Below are 6,000 nucleotides of genomic sequence, written 5' to 3'. Positions count from 1 at the left end.
TTCATTATGTGAACTGCTATAAACTCAGCTTTACTTCAAAAAAGGGCCAAACTGATCTTTCAACAGTCTGAACAACGATAACAAGTAGCAGCAAGCTTTGCCTTTGGGCTGCCTTCAGTGCAGTGCCACTAGAGCTCCAAGTTCTTTCTGGAAGACCAGAAGAAATGAGAAAAGAATGATGCAAGAAGAAAACTGAAGAAATTCTGATTCTGAGATATTTAAGTATTATTTCCTGGACTAATTATTTGTCTCAGTGAGTACAAGGAAATTTGCACTCCTTACATAGTATTCTATAGTATACTTCTGTTAAGAGACATACTTACACTGATGTACCTCACTGCTGTAAGGCATAATTTAGAGTACCACACTATTTCTTTAAAAATCATCCAATTTCTTAAAAAATGGTCTCCATTTCTTTGCATCTCATCTTCCTACTTGTAAAAGAGGACAAAGATGTTGAGCTGCATAAAAAGGACTTGTGGGACAGAACATGGGAGCCAAAGGCACTGAAAAACCAGCATGTGGCCAGTCCCAGCCAGCAAACCTGGCGGGGCCTCTTGCAGATCACATCACTGCTCAGGGGTTTGTTTTTGCTGTTTTCCCCTGGGTAGCAGCTAACCACTCACCGACTTTCCTGTCCTGTTCTCTTTCCATATTCCTACGCTTCATCCAGCTGTAAAATCCAGGTTATCTAACAGTTTTACTGTCTGTGGTCTCAAAGCAAATGTGAGGGAGGTAAAGTTAGAAAAGGGGAATCCAGAGCCTGTAGCAGGGTGAGGAGCGATAAGCAAGAAACCCAGCCAGTGTCTCAGTCCCTGAAAAACAGCAACTCGAAACATCCAGGGAAAACACACTGCAAGGCAGTGCTGGACCACAGCCATGCTTCGCGCTGTGCCAGAGCAGGGCTGTGTTCCTCGTGCCCTTTGATGGTAGGAGCTAGCACTGGAAACGGGGCACAGTTCACATCAAAACCTGTACTCAGAGGTGTCTGTAACTTGAATAAAGAAATTTAGAAGCAAAAGGTCATGGCTCAATGCATAGAGCGCAGAAGCCATGTAGCAACTTCTAGTTAGGCACTAGGATAATCTGCGTATGTCACATACAAGACAGCAACACATGGCAGAGCAGTTAGCTGACAAGTTAATGACTGCACTGCTTACATTGGTAACTAAACAAAAGGTGCAAATCTTTAATTTTTTTTTTTTTTTTTTTTTTTTTTTTTCCCAAGCAAAGGGAACAAGTTGATAATTTTGGAATCTGGTACCCAAAAACGAGCACCTGTCAGGAAAAAATATACTGTTATCACTGAGTTCCAGACCTTTGTACATTTAAAGCTCAAAGTCAACATAACAGGTCATTCATATTTCTCAAATGCCTGCATTTTAGAGAGTTTTCTCTATATATTTTGTGTTGAGTGTATCTTAGAGGATTGCAGAGAGCTCTGAATAATTTCTAGAAGGAAAATGCTACTCAGGCTGCATATATGATTCCATAACAAGATACGTGTTGAATCTGTGAAAGCTTATACAACAGTGACTTCTGCTGTGAAGGACTTGTCAAACAAGCATATATGTTATTAAGGTTAAAGCTTCCTGGTACTGCTCTGATTACTCAAAATACTTAATATGCTTTAAATAGAACTTAACAATATGCTTCTGGCAGGAGTGTTCATAACATGAGAAGCCTTGGTTCCTGTTCTGTGCCTACAATGAGGGGCAAAGTACCTTACTGTAGAGGGGAAAGAACAGGGATACAAAACAAAACAAGAATAAACAACTATGCTTTATCAGGAAATTCTGAATGCTTCATTTTAAACACAAGTGGATTTTTGAGGACTTCTGATTCCATCATGCTTTACTGAGCCAAAAGCAAAGGCGGTTTTAGAGAACTTAATAATGTGTTTTAATTCTGTGAACATTTCAGGGTATTTCCTTCCACTTTTAACACTCCTTGCCTCTAAGGAAACAAAGAAACAAAACCCCATAGAACAGAATAGAGCAATAACCATTGGAGTTTTTAGGAAGTTACTGTAGTGCTGGTTTCATTAATTATTATTATTCTTAAAAAAACAAACAAACACCAACAAACCAACAAAGAGTGGTTTCAAGAAAGAGCTTTACCTAAGAGAAAAGAGCCAATGAACCCTCACAGATCCTACTTCAGTTACTTATATTTTGGAAAACAATTACGAAACAAGAAAAACCATCTGTTGCCCATAAATTACAGTTAAATGCCCATCGGAAAATATTTATTTAACAACTAAACAAAAGAACCGTCTGCAGCACACTGTGCTTAAAGCCAGTTTTCTTGCTCTCGTGTCTTTTGAATAGCTGGAAAATAACTCTGTGCAGGCTGAGAGCATTGAGCTAGTCAGCACAAACCATCACAAAGGCTTTCCATTTTAAGTCATACCTTTTATAAGTATGACTTGACACCGAGCCAGTCAGCTTGATTCTCTCGTGCTTTTTGCATACTTTTGAGACTAGATTATTACTGTCCTGTCTCAACTAAAGGTCTATGGCCATACAAGGCTTAGTATGCCTTTGTTCATTTAGAGCAATTGTTACAAAGTAGCCCATATTAGGTGTTAAGAATTAACGCACAAGAAATGCTGCATTTACAAATAAGAAATATGCAATGTTTTTCAATCTCTTCAGAACCCTCATCATTGTTACCCTGATTAATTGTGTATTACAGGCTGCTGCATACACTATTTTAAGATTCCAGTGCCTTGTTTTTCATGCTGTGTGTAAAAGCTGTTGACGCAGAGCCATCACTAAGGTTGCAGATTCTCACCGCTAATCTTGCTAACACATTCTGTCTTAAGTAGACATTTTCACAGAAGGCATATTTTTTATTTTATTAAATCTAAAGATGACTGGTTCAGATTTTGATCATTGAAATTCTTCATGGTTCGGAAAAAACAAACAAAAAAACAACAATGAATAACCAAGTGAAGAATGTTTGAAGAATTTTGTCAGGCTTGTGACCTGGCAGATGGCAGTTTAAAAGTCTGCCTCTCATCTTAGGAGAAAAAATACAAATAGCTGTAAAATGAAGTATCGTAACTATAAAAATACACAATGTCAGATATCCTGCTTGATGTGCCAGCCTGTATAAAGGGATTTTCAAATTTGAAAATAAAATTTGATAAAAAGAAAGCCACCTCCCATGTATTATTATTTCTGTTGAAGAAATACTTTTAGAAGTCTTTTTTCAGCTTCTGTAGTTTTGGTGCTGGCTATATTAACATAATGGGAAAAGTAAGGCTTAGTCTCACACACACCAGATTTATTTTTTCATAATCAATACATTCTGTCTACTACACAGACTAAATATCTCCAAACAAAACTTTTAATGATGAGTAATTATGTGGTATGGCTCAATTTTTGAATGGCTGCCTTGAAGACACCTTTTATATTAAGTATCTGGCTTCTGTTCCTGCCAAGAGTGAAAAGCTGCAAGGCCCTTCCAGATGTTGCAAGTCCAGACACTCTCAAATCACCATCCAGTACATTAAGTTGGGGGGAGGGGGGAAAGAATTTTTTTGGGGTAAAAAGATCAAGAAAACTGAAAATGAGAATTTTTAATTTTTCTGTGAGGAAAGAATATTTTTCTGCAAAGAATATATACTGCAAGATAGATGAAACAGAGGAAGTGATCCCATTGCTGAAACTGAATGCCTAACAAATCAAGCATTCCACTTCGAGCATCTTCAAAAATTTCATTTACATTTTCCAAATTGAACTTTAAGACACAAAACAGCTTTTCAAAGTAGTTGTAGCAGAAATCAAACAAAGGTTATACTGAGAACCAGAACGCTGTATGTGTACATAATCCATCAGCCTCATCCTAAACAGTCTGACAGTTTTCTGTTTCACTTTGACCACAAAACTATAAATCAACGACTTACCTCTTTGAAGTACCACTGATTTCCAGAAAGTATTCTTGTTGTCTACCATATTTGCAGAGTTAATCAAAACAAAACAAACAAACAAAAGAAAATCCTTCATATATTCTAATGGAAATCCCACAGGGGACAAGTTAGCTGACCCAACTTTTACTTTTCCTGAGGAAAAGGACACAGAACCATGACTACAGAACTACAATTTCACAGCATCAAGCAGGTCAGTTCAATGGGTTAATGTCAGAACAATCCCTTATTTAAACAAACACATCTGACAAGTAGCAGAAGGCAACAGAAAGACGAGATAAATCCTCTCAACAGATTTGGTTTGCATCTGGTATCCTTGAAAAGTTGTCTCTGGATTAAAGACCTCCTTTAAGAATTCAGTGGTGAAGTAACAGTCTGTTTCAAAGCTCAAGGTAAGACTATGGCAGAGCTAGAAACTTTCTGTAAACAAAGCTTTCCTTGCTCCCATAAATTTCACTGTCTTGTGCCAGAAAGCAGCTCTGCTCCTCTACCAGTGCTACCTTTAATGCCTGTAAAACAGTATTTCCATTTGTTCATGTGGTAGTAAACCTGTTATTCCATTCAACCTATAAAAGGGAAGTGAAGAGCAGCAGGAATGAAGAACCTGCAAGATACTTCAGTGTAAGCTTGATTAGCTTAATAAACAAAAGCTGAAAGTTCTCAGCATCACTCTGAGGCTGAGAAATTAAACTACAACAAGGACAAATAAGTACTGAGGTGCCACTGATGCATTTAGTTTGGACAACAGATTTCTAAAGCTAAGGGAGTTTGAAAGTCTCACTATCAAACTACTGAAAGGAAGAAAGAAAATGCTTTTCATATTCTGGTTTAATTGCTCAAAAGGGGACATTTGTTTTGGAGTGGATCTCACTGCAGGTAAGAGAACTAAGAAGGATCTTAAGAGTCCCCAACTTTTAACGTCCAGGAATGGTTTGCTAAACTTTCTTTCCATCCAATTGGGTACTACTGACTAAATCTTCAAAAGCATTATCATACAGAGGGATCACAATAAAAATTGGGCTTTAGTGCAAGAGCAGGTAGGGAAAGAAACAAGATGTGTGGAATTTTAGTGAATTCTAACATTTCAAACCTCTTCTTATAAACCAACCTCTTTTAACTTCAGTAGCAACTTAAGTTATATGAAAAAGGTTAAAACTAGAATAACAACAGTTTATTTCTCCTGAAGGTCAAGCACCATTTGTGAATCTCTAATTTGTAGCAAGTCATTTTAGCTATACTTCTGCATACCTTAATAGCACTGTGCTACTACAGAACAAGAACAGTATAGAGGGAAGTACAAATTAATTCAAGACTTGCAGCCTCTATAAGCCACCAGAGGTGACAAAATCCTAAAGCAGGTGCATGGACTTTCTCAAGTTGTCTTCTGTTGCTTACCAAGTCGTTTATCTTACGAATGTAGTGCTGACACTGCTGGAAACATGGGAAGGCATCGTTTTCTGACTTGGAAGCCTTGCTAAAGCATTATCCAAAATTGCAGGCTGCTGAATACTGAAGTGAATCAGATCATGAACAGTGAGCATAATCAGTAATTAATACACAACCGCAGAGCATGCTTTATGAAACAAACTGACTTTACATAATGTTCTCAGATACTACAGCATTAGATAACAGGGTGAGGAAGAGAGAGATTATATTACATCAGCAGTGGAAAAAAAATCTTCGAGTTTAAATAAGCAAGCAAGGGAGCACTATTAGAAGTTAGGCATGAAACAAGGAAACGATGCAAATGGAAGGACTGTGCTGCATGGAGACACATACCATCAGCAGTGAAACTAAAGCAAAGGGAAAGTGAATACACATCCAATCATAAAAGAAGAGTCTGTTTTTTGATTTACCCATACCAGTGTTCTCCAATAAACCAGAAGTTCATTCCTATTCCGAGAAAAATTTCAAGGAGCACTTGCCAAAGCTGTCTGTCTACATAAGCAAGCAGAAGTGAAGAAATAACAGAAATTATAAATTCAGCTGTAATTACTAGTCAGAAATCTCATTTTAGCAGCATTCTGCTCTACTCAGTGCTCTCCTGGGAAGAGGAAAACTAGTCA

Source organism: Excalfactoria chinensis, chromosome 6 (genome assembly GCF_039878825.1).
Source record: "Excalfactoria chinensis isolate bCotChi1 chromosome 6, bCotChi1.hap2, whole genome shotgun sequence".
NCBI classification, from domain to species: domain Eukaryota; kingdom Metazoa; phylum Chordata; class Aves; order Galliformes; family Phasianidae; genus Excalfactoria; species Excalfactoria chinensis.
The sequence above is the reverse complement of the archived record's forward strand: the minus strand, read 5'-3'. Positions refer to the sequence as shown.